Source organism: Chelonia mydas, chromosome 6 (assembly GCF_015237465.2).
Source record: "Chelonia mydas isolate rCheMyd1 chromosome 6, rCheMyd1.pri.v2, whole genome shotgun sequence".
In the NCBI taxonomy this organism is placed as follows: Eukaryota; Metazoa; Chordata; order Testudines; family Cheloniidae; genus Chelonia; species Chelonia mydas.
This window is the reverse complement of record NC_051246.2, coordinates 56,341,383-56,361,004: the sequence shown is the minus strand read 5'-3', so window position 1 is coordinate 56,361,004 and position 19,622 is coordinate 56,341,383. Positions and strand designations below refer to the sequence as shown.

The 19,622-nt window shown below is 39.8% G+C and overlaps 1 protein-coding gene across 4 annotated transcripts in view; it reads left to right on the top strand.

Annotated features, from left to right (window-relative positions):
* LRRC4C (leucine rich repeat containing 4C) overlaps positions 1-19,622 on the top strand; it is a 921,733-nt gene that overhangs the window by 750,549 nt on the left and 151,562 nt on the right. For all 4 annotated transcript variants that reach the window (XM_043548653.1, XM_043548656.1, XM_043548655.1 and 1 more), the window contains one exon: positions 15,217-15,304. The gene's annotated coding sequence lies outside the window, so the exon portion shown is untranslated. The remainder of the gene's footprint in view (positions 1-15,216; positions 15,305-19,622) is intronic.

The window sequence follows — 19,622 nt, the reverse complement described above, 5'->3', positions numbered from 1 at the left end:
TGAAGTGAAAGTATTATCAGGGGAAACACACACACAATATGTTTGGGGACATTCAGAGCTCATGTTTTGGTAATTGAAACAATGGGACTCAAACTTTCTCAGCGCTGTGGCTGTCCAGATCTAGGATTTTGATTCAAGATCATTTCAAAAATTTTGTTACCATCTGATGACTCTTGGGTAGCTTAGGTTATCTTAACCTACTTCCCAGTCCACATCCTATAAACTATCACTATAGTTGCCACTAATTTAGCAACATTATAGAGGCCCCAGATTTGAATGGACTACAGAGAATGAACTCCTGAACTTCTCTCCTCACTCCTACAGGGTGGTCTTTAGAGTCAGGGATGATGGACTTTAGAATGAAAATCAGTGTGGAAGTGGGTAAGGAGAATGAATGCCTGTGGAGACCGGCATTAATTCAGGCAATTAGCAAAGCAGTGGAGGTAGGGAAGTTTGCATTGTCACTGTGCTTGCTACACTTGGTTTTGATTCAACAGAGAACTTAAGTCTTAAGGCAGGTTACAGAGTAGCAGCCGTGTTAGTCTGTATTCGCGAAAAGAAAAGGAGGACTTGTGGCACCTTAGAAACTAACCAATTTATTTGAGCATAAGCTTTCGTGAGCTACAGCTCACTTCATCGGATGCATTCAGTGGAATGACTCATCGGATGCACGCTGTGGAATGCATCCACTGAATGCATCCGATGAAGTGAGCTGTAGCTCACGAAAGCTTATGCTCAAACAAATTGGTTAGTCTCTAAGGTGCTACAAGTGCTCCTTTTCTTTAAGTCTTAAGAGTTATCAATATAACACCTACCATCCATACTAATTTACTACATTTACTTTGAAGAATAAAGATTACGTATTATTTGGTTTAATTTTCTTGGGGTGGGGGAGTAATGAATATGAAATGGAAAATCTGAGGTTGATGTACTGTACTAATCAAGCTTTTCTATTCATTCCAATCATTTCCATTTACAGGGGAAAATAATGTGGGAAATAAAACGAAATTCAAAATTTAAGTGAATCGCTCCTTCCTATATTTCCTTCATTTTCATCTTTGCTTGCAATGACAAGTTCACTTCTAGCTGAGACCACAGCATTCTAACCCTGAGTCCCAAAGACAAGGTGAGAAACTGTAACACAACAACAAAAACTTCCCATACCAACCTGGACCAGCATACTGCCAAAAGGTCAGGTATGATTCACAAAAGTCTTCTCTGTGAAACAGTAGTATAAAGACAGGTTTAAGAGTAGTAGCCTTAGTCTGTATCCGCAAAAAGAAAAGGAGTACTTATGGCACCTTAGAGACTAACCAATTTATTTGAGCATAAGCTTTTTTGAGCTACAGCTCACTTCATTGGATGCATGCAGTGGAAGATACAGTGGGGAGATTTATATACATGAAACAATGGGTGTTACCATACACACTGTAACAAGAGTGATCAGCTAAGGTGAGCTATTACCAGCAGGAGAGCCGGGGGGGGAGGAGGAAACCTTTTGTAGTGATAATCAAGGTGGGCCATTTCCAGCAGTTGACAAGAACGTGTGAGGAACAGTGTGTGTGTGTGTGGGGGGGGGGAAATAAACATGGGGAAATAGTTTTACTTTGTGTAATGACACATCCACTCCCAGTCTTTATTCAAGCCTAAGTTAATTGTATCCAGTTTGCAAATTAATTCCAATTCAGCAGTCTCTCATTGGAGTCTATTTTTGAAGTTTTTTTGTTGAAGAATTGCCACTTTTAGGTCTGTAATCGAGTGACCAAAGAGATTGAAGTGTTCTCCGACTGGTTTTTGAATGTTATAATTCTTGACGTCCGATTTGTGTCCATTTATTCTTTTACAGAGACTGTCCAGTTTGGTCAATGTACATCGCAGAGGGGCATTGCTGGCACATGGTGGCATATATCACATTGGTAGATGTGCAGGTGAATGAGCCTCTGATAGTGTGGCTGATGTGATTAGGCCCTAAGATGGTATCCCCTGAATAGATATGTGGACACAGTTGGCAACGGGCTTTGTTGCAAGGATAGGTTCCTGGGTTAGTGTTTTTGCTGTGTGGTGTGTGGTTGCTGGTGAATATTTGCTTCAGGTTGGGAGGCTGTCTGTAAGCAAGGACTGGCCTGTCTCCCAAGTTCTGTGAGAGTGAGGGATCGTCCTTCAGGATAGGTTGTAGATCCTTGATGATGTGTTGGAGAGGTTTTAGTTGGGGGCTGAAGGTGATAGCTAGTGGCGTTCTGTTATTTTCTTTGTTGGGCCTGTCCTGTAGTAGGTGACTTCTGGGTACTCTTCTGGCTATGTCAATCTGTTTCTTCACTTCAGCAGGTGGGTATTGTAGTTGTAAGAATGCTTGATAGATATCTTGTAGGTGTTTGTCTCTGTCTGAGGGGCTGGAGCAAATGCAGTTGTATCGTAGAGCTTGGCTGTAGACAATGGATCATGTGGTGTGGTCTGGATGAAAGCTGGAGGCATTTAGGTAAGCATAGTGGTCAGTAGGTTTCCGGTATAGGGTGGTATTTATGTGACCGCTGCTTATTAGCACCGTAGTGTCCAGGAAGTGGATCTCTTGTGTGGACTGGTCCAGGCTGAGGTTGATGGTGGGATGGAAATTGTTGAAATCATGGTGGAATTCCTCAGGGCTTCTTTTCCATGGGTCCAGATGATGAAGATGTCATCAATGTAGCACAAGTAGAGTAGGGGCATTAGGGGACGAGAGCTGAGGAAGCGTTGTTCTAAGTCAGCCATAAAAATGTTGGCATACCGTGGGGCCATGCGGGTACTCATAGCAGTGCTGCTGATTTGAAGGTATACATTGTCCCCAAATGTGAAATAGTTATGGGTGAGGACAAAGTCACAAAGTTCAGCCACCAGGTTTGCCGTGATATTATCGGGGATACTGTTCCTGACGGCTTATAGTCCATCTTTGTGTGCAATGTTGGTGTAAAGGGCATCTACATCCATAGTGGCTAAGATGGTGTTTTCAGGAAGATCACCGATGGATTGTAGTTTTCTCAGGAAGTCAGTGGTGTCTCTTACAGACCTAAAAGTGGCAATTCTTCAACAAAAACACTTCAAAAACAGACTCCAACGAGAGACTGCTGAATTGGAATTAATTTGCAAACTGGATACAATTAACTTAGGCTTGAATAAAGACTGGGAGTGGATGTGTCATTACACAACGTAAAACTATTTCCCTATGTTTATTCCCCCCCACTGTTCCTCACACGTTTTTGTCAACTGCTGGAAATGGCCCACCTTGATTATCACTACAAAAGGTCCCTCCTACCTTCCACCCCCGCTCTCCTACTGGTAATAGCTCACCTTAGCTGATCACTCTTGTTACAGTGTGTATAGTAACACTCATTGTTTCATGTTGTCTGTGTATATAAATCTCCCCACTGTATTTTCCACTGCATGCATCCGATGAAGTGAGCTGTAGCTCACGAAAGCTTATGCTCAAATAAATTTGTTAGTCTCTGAGGTGCCACAAGTACTCCTTTTTTTTAGTAGTATAAAGATTACTCCTGCTAGCATTTCTACCATATCTACCATTATGTAATGAAGAATGTTTGCTATATTAGGAATCTGTTGAAACAGAGTCTCTCTCTCTCTCTCTCTTTTTCCTTCCCCCCACATTTTGCAAGATTGTATCCAAATAGTCTAGTTGATGAGCTAGATTTGTTTATAACAAGTCAGTTTCTGATCTTGCTAGATTTTATAAGTCAAGGAGTGTGGAATCTATTCTATTTGGGGACGGAAATCTTCAAGGCAGTGAAATACCAGGTCCTGAGTCAGTTTTGATCCAATATTCATTGTATTGGGGCTTGTCATGCTGTTGAGTATTGTGTTTTAGGGAGGTTCAAAAGCTTAGGTCCAGAACTAACTGAACCTCTGTGCACTGTTTGCAAGAGTTGGAGTTTTAACCCATGTGTTCTAGCCAAATTCCAATATGGGTAATTACATTTTGCCTGTCTAACTCCTTCCTTCCCTGCCCCCCAAATTTTCGGGTGTATAAAGAGTTTATTTTTATTTTTTCCCTTTTTATCCTTAACTGTTGTGTAGTTTTGTTTATAATAATAAACAGCTGCCACATTCTAGTTCAGAGGTGGCTGTGTTGCAGTGGTAAGGAAATGGGATTCCCACCTGTAATTTGTAAAGCAATTAGGAGTCTTTAGGACTATTAGTCTAACTTGTTCTCATTAATCTTCCTGTGCACAACCAGGTCTGAAGGGGGGTGGGGTTGATTTAAAACTTGTGCGGGGGAGTTAAGTTCACTATATATATTTTCCTTTAATTCTTTTGTTTTGGTTTGGTTTTTAAGATTTCATGTGACAATTAAGTACAGTTCCACTGAGGTGGGCTTTTTTTTGAGAGAGAGAGAGAGAGAGAGAGAGCTGAAAGCAAAGCACCCTAACACTGTTAATAAACAGTTCAGCGTAAATCATGCACAATCCAGTGGACATAAGTAAAAATAGCACTTTACATTCTCACAGCTGCTCTTCCATTGGCTTGTGGCCATGCCTTATACATTTGAAAAGAACAGGGTAGATGTAAACAAAAGTGTACACTGCTATATTATCCATCAGTGTCTTTTGCACTGAAGCCTATACAGAGAGAGCTCCTTGATGAGATAGCATAAAATAACAGGTCCTTTAGGAGGCTTTTACAATCCACAGTTGTTCTTGCAAATGGGTGATAAAGAAGAAAAAAATCCAGTTCCCCTTTACTCTGCTTTTCTCATGAGTTGGGTTCTATTTCATCTGTCCTTAGTATTATGGTAGTGCTGGCAGACATCTTTGGAAAGAGAGTATCAATGTTCTGAGACATCGCTGTATTGCTTGTCTGATTATTGGCACAAGGCTCACAGCTGTTGGTAAATACCTGGATTTATGTGCTGATCCCTAATAGGGCTTCCATGTCCTTTGATTATTTCCTTTCTATGTCCTTTTGTAATTTCCTCATATCTCATACAGAACCTTTTCAGTTTTACTAGTGATGTCTCAAACTTAATTTCTCTGAGTTAATATTTATCACCAAAATTCCAGAGGACAAATTTCATTCTGCCTTTAAAAATTCAGAGGTCTGTAAATACACATATGCATGTGCATAAACGAGAAATAATTGCAAATGTAAGTACCCACAGCATAATATAAAGGGTCAAATCCTGCTTACCTTACTCTTGCAATTCCACTGAAGTCTCTGGGTCTACTTATAGGAGTAAGGGCAAGCAAAATTTGCTCAGTAATATTAAAGAAGAGAACTGAGAATCATACTTTGATACCTCTGCCCTCCCACTGCAACTAATCTACACTGTACTAAACCAGACCCAAGGATCTGGTTTATTTTTTCTAGTACTAACTGGAAGAAAAATATTTTAATATCAGCAGTAACTATATATTCCCTAATATATCAGTATTCTAATGTTACCTTTGTCTTTGTGTATCTTGCAATTTCTGCCATTTTATTTGGATTGAATCTTGGATTTTCCTCTAATAAAAAGAAACTCACCTTCTTTCTTAACTACCAATATATGAAAGAAACTTTTAAGATATCTGCATCAAGAAAGAGAAAATGTTGCAGTACTTATTTCAGAAACCTTCTTCTTTTGACCCTGACTACTTCTAATTTGGAAACCTTTCTTCTTGAGACACACTTAAATGTAAGCCAGAAAAAACCTATCTACATAAACCATAAATAAGAGCATACATTTAGAGAACAGTTTCATCCAGAAGGATCCAAAAGCAATGCTGTATTTTGAAATGCAGCCACCTCTCAGGTGGAAAAGCAGTCGCCATTTTGTGCTAGTCATGCTGCACAACATACTGTATTTTAAGGTTGAGAGGAACTTCTGTAGTTGAAAATGTGGCCATAACACCAGAAAACCATCTGTACCTGCATGATTTCAGTAAGGCTCATAGATAATGTTCAGATACCTTACAACACCTGGCTAATAATTTTACAGATATTATCACTGCTGTCAGTCACTCTTGTGTTAACAAGATCTTATTGGAATGAAGAATTTATGTTGTTCATTTCTAATCCCTGTCTGAGTCACCTCTGCCATATTTTCTGTCTAGATGAATGGGTGATAGAGCATTTCCCTCGTAAAACACCCCTACTATATGGATTAGCACAGTTAATGCTGCTTTTCCCTGAAAAAAATGTGCCAGACTCCTAGAGTACACAACTTCAATCCCCTCCTTACAATGGTAAATCCAGCACCAAGGACAGCAAGGAACAGCTCCCACAGTGCTGAGCATCCATGGAACATCACTGACTGTCTCACAGCTCACCCACTTCATGCTGTTTTGCCCCTCGCAGAGATTAAGAAGAATGAATAAATCAGATACTACAGCAGGAGCACCACATACTGGGATAACATCATCCCTCTCAGGTTACTTTTATTTAAGCTGCTAGTCAACAATGCAGCTGCCTTCTGCTGTCATGTGACATCATGGCATGGCCAGTCTACACTCAGATTGAAGCAGGTTTAATTAAACGTTGACATTCTAACAGTCTCTGTGTAGGATTAACTGTTATTTTGGTTTTCCCTGTGCCATTAGCAGAATATGCAATGAGTTACAGTGAGGTGTGGAAATAGTCCTGCTCATGAGATAAAACATTCTATTATTCACCCACGGCTTCAACAAACAGAGAATTTCTCTATTCTTCCCATTGGGCCCATGGCGTCTTTCCTATAGGCACAAACATACAGTGAACACTGTCTCACAGTCATGGAAGTTACGTACAGCTCCAGCTGAAAGATGAGAAATGGCCTAACAATGATTATTTATTTACTCTATCTATAAAAACAAGTGTTTAGAAGTACATAACAAGGAAGTATTTTTCTCCCCATAATGTGCCCATTCCCACTCTCATTCAAAGGGTAACAATGTTGAATTTTATGAAGAATTATATACTGAATAGAATATTAAGGGTAAATTCAAGTAATTTGATGTGTTAGTTTCCAGGATGTTAGTTTTTCAAGAGTGCCTTAAAATTTCCAAATAAAGTTCATCCTGTACCTCTTTGCCAGCTGCAACACTGCCTCTAATTGTGCTCTTGTCGCCACTCACAAGCTAAGTAGGGTCAGATGTGGTTGGTACTTAAATGAGACACTGCCTAGGAAAACTAAAGGTGATGGAATAGTAAAGGGTTCTCTTTCTTCTCCTGAGGGAATTCTGCACCAAAAAATAAAAATTCTGAACACAATATTTTAAAAATTGCAAAATTCTGCAATTTTTATTTGTTAATAAATAAATGTGGAGGCGCCAACATGACAGTGGGGAGCAGAGACCACTGGCTGCATGCAGGTGTGAGATCACCCTGCAGCCCCCAGTCCTGGGACATGGACTCAGCACTGAGGCTGCACCCAACTCTGACACAACGCAAGGGCCTGTCCTGTCCCAGAAACAGCCTGGGGCTCTGCCCCTCCATATCAGGTGCACCATATGTGGGCAGGCAGGATCAGTTCAGCAGGATCAAAGTGTTGAGGGGCTTAGTGTGGGGATATCCAGATGTGGGTTGAGAGGGTTCTGTGTGGGACAGTCTGGGTACAGGCAGTTCAGTGGGGGGCCATGTGTGTCGGGGGGATCAGGATGCAGAGGGGCTCAATGAGGGGTTCTGGATATAGGGGCAATTGGCCTATACAGGAGGGTCCAGCTGAAAGTGGTTGGGGCTCAGCAAGGGGTTCTGGCTGTGGAGGGATGGGGCTCAGCAGGGGGGTCAGGGTGCAGGGGGACTCTCGATGCAAGGGGTGAGGCTCGGCAGGAGCGTCTGGGTGAGGGGAAGTCCAGATGCACAGGGTTTGGGCAGATGATGGGAGCAGCATCCCATATAGTGACCCCTCCCCCTGTGGCTGAAGGACTAGCAACTGAGCCCAGTGCATGATAGGAGCCACTGACTGAGGCTTCCCCATACCTACTTCCTATCCCCCACACTGATTTACCACTCTGCTGGCTGCTCCAGACACCTGAAACAATACACCCCACATTGCTGGGCAGGGGTGCATGCCCATTCTTGCAGCTTCCCTTCGCTTTCCCATCAGAAAGTCATTTTTCTTCAGGGAAGCAAATAATTCTGCAAGGATAATGAATTTTGTGTGTGAGTAGTGGTGCAGAATTCCCCCAGGAATATCTTTCCTGTGAGTCAGTGTGGACCCAGAGTCCTAACATGTTGAGAGGGGAGCATGTTGTGCTGCTTGGAATGTTATATTCCAGATTAAAGATGGTTGGGAATTTACTGACAAAATGATCTTTCGTTTGGAAAATGCTGATTTGCCAAAACCAGAATGTTTCATAGAAACATTTTTGTTATGACTAACTTCTGCCAAAATACAGGCAGGGTTCCAATGAAACAATGCCTACTTGGGCTTACCTTGGAAACCTGCCTGACTTCATGCCAGCTTACTTGGTGGGCTGCTGAGAAGCTCAGGCTTGCAGGGTCTACAGTTCAAGCGCAGCCTATGTCATCTGAACTACTTCAGAGTTGGGGATCCTAGAGCTCTCTGATCTGGAGCTTGGAGCCTGGCAGCCCTGAAAGCCTTAGTTCTTGATCAAGGTTTTCAGGGCTTCTGGAGTCCCTGCTTTGTGTGGGGGACTTTCCGGGGAGTCAGGGCCATCTAGGACATCCACTGGAGTTGGGGGAGTCCCTGGGAGTTGGGCAGCATGAGGGATCCTCAGGAAATGGCTGCTCAGTTTCATTCTGGAAAAAAATAAGGAAAATATTTTGACTTTCCAAAATGAAAAAAAAAAGGGATTTCCATAAGAAATATTAACATTTCAAGTTTTTGTTCTTTTTCAAAATGTCAGAATTTCCCACAGAATGGACATTCTGAGTTTTCGCCATCCATGTGGTCATTAAAGATTCCAGAGCATGTTTTTCTTTTTCAAGAGTTACTTAGCTGGTGATCTGGCCAAATTCTAGTTTTTATAATTATGTTTTGCAAAATTTCCATGCAGATAGACCTGCGGACAACATTCTTTGCTTCCTGTACAAAAGTGCTGCATGTTGTCAGCCGTTAAGCAAAAGTTGTGTTCCTCCGCCACTGCTGGATATGTTTGTTGTTGGCAAAGTGATTCCTATGTAATGATTTTGGATGTATTGTAATGAAAAGTACTATATGAATACAACTTCTTCTGGTTTTTTATTGTTATAATATTTTTAAAAACATATAGATTCTTTCATATTATAATGCCAATAACAAATGAATGAGTGATCTAAGGGAATAATGGTCATTAGTTCATATCAGCCAGTCATTAGTCCCCCAAGAAATTATCTGGACTCCATCATTGTTGCTTATATGTTACTCTAATAGGGATAATTACAATGGGATTTAATGTAATTTCCATTGAAGCTGGTTATCCATAGTATTTTAAAAGAATCATTTTAGGGTGGCTGAAGTGTAGATGTGACTAGAAAACTTTGGCACCAACTGCTAGAGAGAAGAAACCTTCACTGAGGGCAGGTTGAACTAACTTTAGAATAGTGCCTCCCTGACCTGCTAATTGTGTTTTAGAATCATTTCCTCATGCTGACTTTTATTTCCCCCCTTCTTAACTTCATATCAGAAGATTAGAAATACATAGTAGATACCCTAGTCATGAACTGAAGCTATTTATGGGAAAGGAAGGAATGAAAAAGCAGGAAAGGTAAAGCAGATGCTACCAACGGTCACCCTGTGAAAACAACAGTCTCTGATGCTGTATGGTCTAGAACAGTGGTTCTCAAACTTTTGTACTGGTGACCCCTTTCACACAGCAAGCCTCTGTGTGCGACCCCCCCCCTTATAAATTAAAAACACTTTTTTTACATATTTAACACCATTATAAATGCTGAAGGCAAAGCAGGGTTTGAGGTGGAGACTGACAGCTTGCAACCCCCCACCCCATATAATAACTTCATGACCACCTGAGGGGTCCCGACCCCCAGTTTGAGAACCCCTGGTCTAGAAGCTAGGCCAAATATTTAATTGCATTCATGTTTGGCCTAGCAGTTAAAGCAGTGACCTCGTTGGGTTCAGGAATAAACTTTGGGGTTATGTTGGAAATTTTGAAAATGAGATACTAGGCAAATCAACTATTGTCACTGAACCTCAGTTTGTGCATGTACAAAATGAGTACAGCAAGTGGAAAATGGGGGATGACATATTTGAGAAAATTGCTTTCCCTGTTTTTCATCAAAAATTCAAAATTTCAACAAAAATGTGTTGACATTTTGAATTTTGTCAACCAGCTATCAAAATGAACTTAATATTTTGCCAGTCTGAACACTCAGGAGATATGCCATTCAGGTATAGATTAAGTGCACATCTCAAAACATTTCCCCCAAATATTTTTTTCTCTTGAATTGAGGGAGGCTAAATGAGTTTATCCTTTTGCATTCACTTATTTATAATATCCTAGCAAATGAATTGTAATAGAAACAGCAGATAGGAGACTGATAAGAGAGAATGTTCTTAGAAAATACATTTCAAATTTGTGTGAGTTTTTATTTATTACTTTTGTCATACCAGAAACCTGAGTTTTCTCCTGGTTTCAAAAAAATCATAAGCTGCCATAACCAGACTAAATTCATCTAATAGAATTAACCACTATGAATGATTCATTTAGCTCTTCTCCACATCAGTTTTGAGGCACTCTTGAAAGGGAAAGGGACAAATGGGTGTTGGAAGTTTGTATGGCTGTTGTGTGTCCTCTGCCCATTCCTTGGGTGAAGAGTGATGGGCAGTCTCCAGAACTCTAAATCCAGCACCTTTCACCAGTACTAAAATTGTGTATTTTTTTAAAGTAGAGATATTAAAACTCTTTGTGCAGTCCTTATTGTGTTGATAATCCATTCCAAATTGGCAAGAAATTGTGAACATATAGTTTTTAATATTTCAGGCTGCATTTCTCAATAGTTAATTAATTGTGAACTTAGAGCTTGAAATGTTGCACTGATGATTGGGCAATTTTAAAGATGAAACTTGCGCAACAAAATCTGGGAATTCTTGTTCCAGCACTTGGAAAGTCCTCCTGATCAACGACCTCTTTATTTCTGACTTCCTTCTCCCTGAGAATACCTGGTTCTCCTCATTGGACTTGTCAGCTGTTATTGCCATCTCATTTAGTAACCTCTCCTCTCACTTCCTGCTCCTATGGCCTCAGTGGCAGCTTTGGATTTCTCCTCTTCCCCTCTGACTGTTTTCAGACCCTTCCCTTTCCCCCCTCTTCATTTCAGTCTTCACCTTTCCTCTCCCTCCAACTAGCTACTACCTCTTTTCTATTTTTTTAAAAAATCTGACTGTGATGGCTGGCTCTCTTTTTGTCTCTCATCCTAATCCTATATATACATCCTGAGAGATTTAAATTTCCATAGTCATGTCTTTGATTTTTCCCTCTGAGGTCACCTCTCATTAACCTCCTCACCAGACATGCCAAACCCATGGAAAAAACACAGAAATTGAGCTTGTTTTTGGCTTAATTGGCTTGTGAGTTGCTTGTTTTTGGCTTGTAGCTTGTTGCTTCTTTTTTTTTTTGATTGGCTCCCAGAAATCAGGGGCGGGGGAGGGACAAGCAGGGGCAAGGGGGGAGAGAGTCCGGGGTGCACAGTGGGCCCACCACAGTCCCAGACTGCATGCCGGGGGAATCTAGTCACATAGAGTGTTGGGGTTCTTAGGGATGGGCTCGTTTTGGCCTTGTTTTGAAATAGGATTAGCTTGATTTTTGGCTTCTTGTGAAAGTCGGGGTGCTTATTTACCACGTGAAAGTTGTCAACTGTGCTCCTCACTCAGTCTCCAGCTTTGGGCTGATTCCCCTACTAACTGTCGTGGTCACTCTCTTAAAGTGCTAGTTGTTCAGTTTCTATTAATTCTATAAATTCTAGACCTGGTAGAATAGTAGTCAGTGAATTCTAAACTTGTTGAATTGTGACCCTTTTTCAATTCATGAAGCCTTCGCAGGCCAATCTTGATTAATAATTTATGTATTTATTTCCGTGGCTGTTAGTACCCTGACTCACATTACTAGATGCTTTACACAAACACAGCAGTGAATCCAGGGCCTGGAGGGTGACAGAAGCATTTCCAACCAAGAGACCTGCCTTCACTTTCAAGGCTTCTCATTGTTTGTGTGCTCTGCACTGTGCTTTATGACAGTTGCTCTGAGTAACCCTCACACAATGAATAATAATGTGTCATAGCTGCATCTCATCAGACCTTTACTCTCACTCCTACTTCTGTGTCTAACAGACTCCTCTACTCCCACACTGTTGTGAGACAAAGGGCCAACATATATTTACATTCAACCAAAACATGGAATCCCTGTCCCATATCACTTACAATCCACAGGCCTCATCCCATGAGTTACAGGGTAACTATCCTATAACAGTGGAAATGGAGGGTGCTCAGCAGTGCTTTTCAGAATCAGGACCCCAAAGGTATGGGTGGGGACAGTACAGAACAAACAATCCAGAACAAGCAGAGTGGTTGTGAGTTCACTGCACTTAGGATGCATAATGAAACAGGTGTTTGAAGATTTTATTAAAATGGAGAGGGAGAGTGCTTAAAATCTTACGTTTTCTCCATCCCAAAATAGCTGCATGTTCTTCCAAGTAAATTTGAATCATCTAGTGCATTGTCAAAGGCACAATCCTGCTGCACATTCCTCCCATACTGAATTATTTTGCTGACCAGAAACTTTAACTACTGAAGAATAATCCCTCTGTGCACAGCCTCCCAGCTCATACTGCATGCTGATAACAGACTAATTATCTTCTGCTCAAAGGAAATAAGCTTAACACCTTCAAATGACAAGAAAGAAGCTGGGGCAGGGGGAGAGGAAAGAACCACCATTGTCCTGATATCATTAAGATGACTTGAAAGATACTGATTATCTTTCAGAAACCCCAGGATAGGCTTGGGAAAGCCCCAAAAGCTTAAGCACTCAGCATATATTCTACTTTCTGTGGATATATTAACAAAACAAAAGCATTCTTGTTTGAGGGTGTCTCCAAGATTCACCAACGTTAAGTCAAAGAGAATTAAGTGCCTAACTCAGTTATGCTGATCTGCACATGTAGGCACCTACATACCTTTATAAATCTGGTCCAAAGGCTTCATTTACAGAATAAAGTTAACAGAGGTAATAGGTGAGTTTCATATCTGATATATCTCAGATTTGAAAGAAACAAATCTTTGGAATTTATTAGCCAAAAAAGAAACCCCATTTAAAATGTTGCTCAGTATAGCCCTGAATTTCAAAAGGGCCACCTGTTACATAAAATTATGTGCATATATGTTTGTAGGATCTATATATGTCTAGAGATTGGAAGAGAAGATTGCAGTGGTAGGTTCAAGGCCTGGCCCACAACTACTGTGGCTCTAGTCTTTTCATTATTGATCAAATATTTTTTTAAAAGATCTGTGTTCGGTGATTATGGCAAGTCAAAAATTACTTAAGGGAATGGATTTTTTTTTAAAGAACACCAGATGTTTGGAATGTTCTTTTATAAAAATAGATCTCCTCATGCAATTGTATTGCTCCTAACATATCTTGTAAATAAAGATTACATAAAATGATGCAAATGTTTAAGGCAAGCATTCTAGAGATAGTCATGCACATATACACAATACATATAAACAAACAAATAAATAATACACAATAAAGAAAGAACCAAACCAAATCTTGGCTCTAAAGCTGTGCAGGGGGAACTGGAATCTCTGTTCACCAGAAATACTGCAATTTCTAAATTTGTTTTCATTCCAAATTGGAAATAAATTTGGAGAGAGCATGATTTCAAAATGAAAATCAAAACATTCTGTTCTGAAATTGTTGAAATGGGATGTTTCAATCTTATCCAAATGGTTTTCTTCATTTTTTTTTTAAAACAAAGATTCATTAAAGTTCACACGTTCCTCTAGAACAATGGTGGGAAACCTGCAGCCCGTTGTCTGCACTCGGCCCATCAGGGTAATCAGCTGCCGGGCTGCGAGACAGTTTGTTTACATTGACCGTCCTCAGGCACTGTCACCCACGTGCCGGTCACCGCGTGCTGGCCACCACTTCCCACAGCTCCCATTGGCCAGGAATGGCGAACTGCAGCCACTGGGAGCTACAGGCGACCGTGCCTGCAGACGGTCGATGTAAACAAGCTGTCTTGCGGCCCGTCAGCAGATTACCCTGACAGGCCGAATGTTGCCAACACCTGCTCTAGAAAGTTTTGATTTTAATGAAATTGTATTTTCCCATGAAAAGATATTCTGATGGAGATTTTTCAACCAGTTCTACATCCTAGGCTTTGGGAAAGGTCACACTGGATCTGAACTTTGAGTGTAGCTACTATCTCTACAATGAGTTGAAGAGAAGATTGGATTCAAATTCACCTGAAATTTTGGAAAGTTCTGACCTGGAATGAGACATGAACGTTGCAGTCCAGAGTTATTTCTATTGTGCAGACTCATGGAAAGAGGAGACCTATTCCAATCTGCGACACTTCCTGTTTCCAATACCATACACCTCTTGAAGCAGTATAGAACTTCTGATAGAGTTTATATATATATATTTGTATAGCTCCTGCTTCTTGGCCAAATGCTAGCGATGATATAACTTCCTCTAGAAGTCTCAGAAAAGGTTTTCAAAAGTGATGAGTGGTTTTGGATGCCAACTTAAGACTTTAAATGGGCCTTATTTTCAGAAAGTGCTGAGTTTCTGGAAATCAGGCCCCTTTAAAATGTCTCAATTAAATGTCCCTTTAAAATGTCTTTAGGCCCGCTAAAATTGGAGGCACCCAAAATCACTAGTCACTTTTGAAAATTTTGGCCAAGGTGTTTAGTTTCCTGAGAAGCAAAAGATTGCTTCCCCTTACAGTAGCATTCCTATCTACTGTCAAAAGACTGTCAGTGTTGTAATATATGGTATTTGCCAATGCATTCTAATCTACTACATGGCAGCTAAGTTTATCAGCATTGTAAAAGGAATTCCACACTACTGAAGCAATGACGTGGAAGCCATATGTAATAGTGAGGAAACTCAATTACAGCATAAACTAGTGGAGAAGGAAGGGGATTATTACAGAAAATGACAAAGAAAAAACAATTCCTGCAGGTAGTGAGAGATGCCCAAATTCCTACTTATATGGACCAAGCCCAGACTTTCTCGTATCACAGACTGCACTTTCTTGCATTGTTGTGTAACCAACATGTGCAAACTTGTAATATCTGTGTGTCTTTCCTTGCAGGTGTTGATGCCCTCTTCATCACCAGAAATCATCCTCTTACAAAGCAGCTCTTCCCTAGATCTTGAAGATCAGATCAGAATTTGTTAAGGTAGGACTGTATGTTATGTTGCACCAGGCAAAGTGAGAAGGAAAGATGGAGACAGGGAAGAAAGAACCAGAAAGATCTATGTATTAAAAATAATGACCTAACACATTAAAACCCTATATATTCTTATCATTTTCACAAACCTGAACTGAAGAGGCTTCCCATCTTATTATCCTGAGACCTAATGGACAAACAGAATAGAATGAGAACAGTTCACAACAGCCAGTTCCTATTATACCTTTTTAGAGAACCCTGTCTTAGTAGTATCTATATATATACGCTTATATCAAGTATATTCCCCTTGCTCATTCCAGAGTATATGTTCATATTTTTCCCCATATAATCCTCAGTGTGTTTGTATTGCACATGCTAAAGAAAATCAAGATGTATATTGCTCGGATAACAATCCAATATTCTGGCATATCACGAGCAGCTATATATCACTTATATATATAATCTATCCGTCTGTCTGTCTATCTAAAATATGACTCAGGAACCTTCCTGTAACCTCTGTGAAGCCCAGATGATTTAAATACATAGTAGTTCCAGGAGTATATTTCAACACCGTAAGGCTAATTTGATTTCTGAACACTAGAAAACCATGCTGCATATATTTGAAGAAAGGAAGATAGAGAAAATAAAATAATGCATTGTGAAAATTTGGATACAAAGCACAATTTTAATAAGAGTGAAAGAATAGGAAAGTGAAAGAATAGGGAGCTGGCCACTGTGTGGCCAGCTCCCTATTCAAGGTTAAGGCTGTTCTTTTAACTATATTTTAATACATTTGTGTGCATATATGCAGAGCCTCACATCTCTCTTCATTGTGGGCTAAATCCTAAGGCCTGTACTCAGTTTTTAATTGGCGATTACTCAGGCAAACACCTGTTAAAGTACAGGCATGTTATATAGCATACACAGATCTCAAAGCATTTAACAAAATCAAGGGTTGGTCTATTCTGGGAATTTACATCAGCATTGCTATGTGTCTTGAGGGTGTGAAAAATCCAGTCTAGTGTCCTATTCACTCGACCACACTGCCTCAAGAATTGGCTATTAGAAAATAGTGTACAGTGCATGAACATTACACTTAGGCTTGACAGAATTTGATTATTTTTATAATTTTTTACAGATAATATTGATATTTAGTTTTAAGCATTTAAAATAAATTTTCAGAGTTGTGTAAAATTATGGAGTTTTAGCATTTTGTATTTATTTAAATAAATAATTAAGTCAGACAGTTATTTAATGACAGTCAATATTGAAATTCAAAAAGTGAAAGGACAAATTGTCAACATCACATGTCAAAATATACAAATTATTTATCCTTAAATCAACAAATCAGACATGTTTTTGCAATTCATTTGCTAGTCCATTTGTAACAAGCCTAATTCAAAAGTCTAAATCACTAGATTTTGACACAAATGTTTCCAGGCATTTTTTTTTCTTACTTTATCTGTAAATGTTGATTATTATTGATGGAAATATTTTTATCAGTTTGTGTGTGTACAGTGAAATGGATATTTACCAACATTTATCATTAAAAATATAAACTTTCCAAGCATAAAAACACTATTTTCAAATCTTAAAACTTGAACATGTCTAAACAAAGTTTCGTCTCACATGCCAAAGGCACTTTTGCTTGTTGAGGATGAAGTATATGCTAGGTATGACAATTTTAAAGAGGAGACTTCTTTAATTTATATAGACAGAAAAAAAGTCTCTGAAAATGTCTTAAATGTTGGGAAAATACCACTTATTTTATGTTGAGAAATCTCAAAAAAAGGCCAGATAGAATTTTGTCTGATCTCCAAAAATTATGATCATATTTTGGGCTTAGAACATGTTGATAAAATTTCAATCCAGAGGTTAATTTATTTAGAAAGTTATAGCACTTGAAAATAGAGGCTTAAAATGAAAGTATCTCCTAAACTACTGTGAAGTCTAACAACTTTCAGCTGTGAGTACTTGAAAAGAATACAGGAAACTTCACCTAGAGCAGATGTGTAAGACATAGTTATTATATACTTATGCCATGAACATTTTTCCTCTTGGCAGGGATCTTCTCTATCTCTGGCAAGTTATTCAGATACAGACCATTCCTGTTTCCTCACTTTATACCTTTCTTCGAGGGCTTGCATTGATGCCTGCAAAGCATTACCCCTCTGGATGATGGGGACTTTGGAACCAGCTATTGTTCCTTCATCCTTGCCTCAGAGTTCTCTGTTAAACAATGTGAGGCCCTTTTCCTCCTCAGAACACATCATTCTGAACCTGTGCTGAGCAAGGAAACAAGACAGCAGAACTTAGACCTATATATCTCCTGCTTGGCACTGCAGAGCAACATGGCTGCTTGGTTGTCTTCTCATGAGTATTTTTAGGCACATACAGTTAAGATTCGAGTCTCAAGTAAATAAGAATTGTATTTTTCAGTCACAATAATTTCTTAGGAGAAAAAATTAAGATGTCTGAAACATCCCCTTTGATGTCAATGCGTCATATTCTTGCGACTTTAAAAACATAGGGGAAAAATTGCTGTCACTTTTTAAGTAAAAGTGATAATTCCTAAAGTACTCTATCATTCATGTCCATGTCTTGTTGTCTTAGGGTTTGCAATCTTATGAATGCAATTTAGTAGCAACAGAGAGCTATTCTTCCTTTTCACTCTACTGACATTTACAAAAGCAGCTACATATATGTAGAGGATGGTGCATGAACCATTAAGGGCCAAAATATATTCCCATGTACACCAAAAGAAATCTGGAGTGACTTCACTGTATTCAAAAAAGTTACTCCTCACTTACACCAGTGTAAATGAAATCAGATTCTGACCTCAGTGGGGCTCCATCTTGGTGTAGGAGTCCACTGCTGTGTGCTTCATACTGAAGGATCAGGACTTGAGGCTGCAAAAGTGTCAAAACTTTGAAGTGGGAAATTTTGAATGAAAACATTTGGCATTTGGTTACAAGCCATTTCGTGAATCAGAACTTCTGTGGATTTATGTGGAAAATAGGGTCATTTATGAGCAGGGCTGGCTCCAGTCACCAGCTTTCCAAGCAGGTGGTTGGGGCGGCAATTAGAATGGGGTGGCAGTCCGTGTCCTGGGCAGCAATTCGGTGGCAGCTCAGCCACTTTCCCCACCATGGCGGCAATTCGGCGGCCGCTCCACCGCTGCTGTGGCGGCAGCAATTCGGTGGCGGCTGCTTGGGGCAGCAAAATTGCTAGAGCCGACCCTGAATATGAGAGCAAATTCATCAATGTTCACTCAGAAAATTGTCCAAAAATGACATATTATAGGAAATTTGCAAAATGTGGCCATTTTCAAAAATTCAGAATGAAATGGAAAACCCTTTTGTTCTTAATTTTTTTTCTTCAGGGTGTGTGTGTGCATGTACACAATTCTCATTGTTTGCTATGACTACCACTGTGAAGGCACATTTTGTCTGCCACTACGCCTTTGACTTTTGGAATGACTTTACAATTTGGAGAGCCCCAGATTGCCATGGTGGTGGGAATCAAGCTATGTATTTCTTCTGTATCTACTCTCATTGCTGTAGGGGCAAATTAAACCAATTTGTGATATGAATTTAGTAAAGGACAGAGAGTCCCAAGATGTCATTTGTGTAATTTGTACCTAATGCCTGTCCAATTTAGTACATACTGCTTTGCCCGCTCTTTCAGCACCCCACGTTGTTGCGGGGGACACCTATCCTGCTTATGCCTAACTAGTCGAGGTGAGTAAAGGACTGACTCTGAATCACCTTTGTTTTTTTTCATTTACGACATAGCCTTTGTCCGTTGTGATAACTGTAGCAGTAAAGTTGGAGCAGAAGTTATTAAAAGAGAATATTCTGAACAAAGATTTCAACACAGAGAAAGAACATATGGAGATCGGACACAACTCAAAGTCACATGAGAGGTAGATATTTTGGATGAAATTCTGGCCTCATTGAAGTCAGTGGGAGTTTTGCCATTGATTTCCATAGAGCCAGAATTTCACTCATTGAGTATTAAGAAGACATTTTTACAGCCAATTTTCTGATTATATTCATACCATAAAGTTTTACAGACCTGACCCTTTAAATGTCTGAGCAACTTCCAATCCCATTAAACTCAATAGGGCTTGAAGGTGCTTAGCACCCTTTCAGGGTTGAGCTCTTATGCCTTAAATTCATAGGGACCTAAATTTATTTTAGTAAAACCCTGGACACTAGACCTCCCAATTTGGTAATATTACAGCCCAAAGAGATGCTTAGAAACAAATTGACTCTCTGTATTTCTTATAACTTTGTCTGTTTATACCCTTTCATTAATGCAGTTT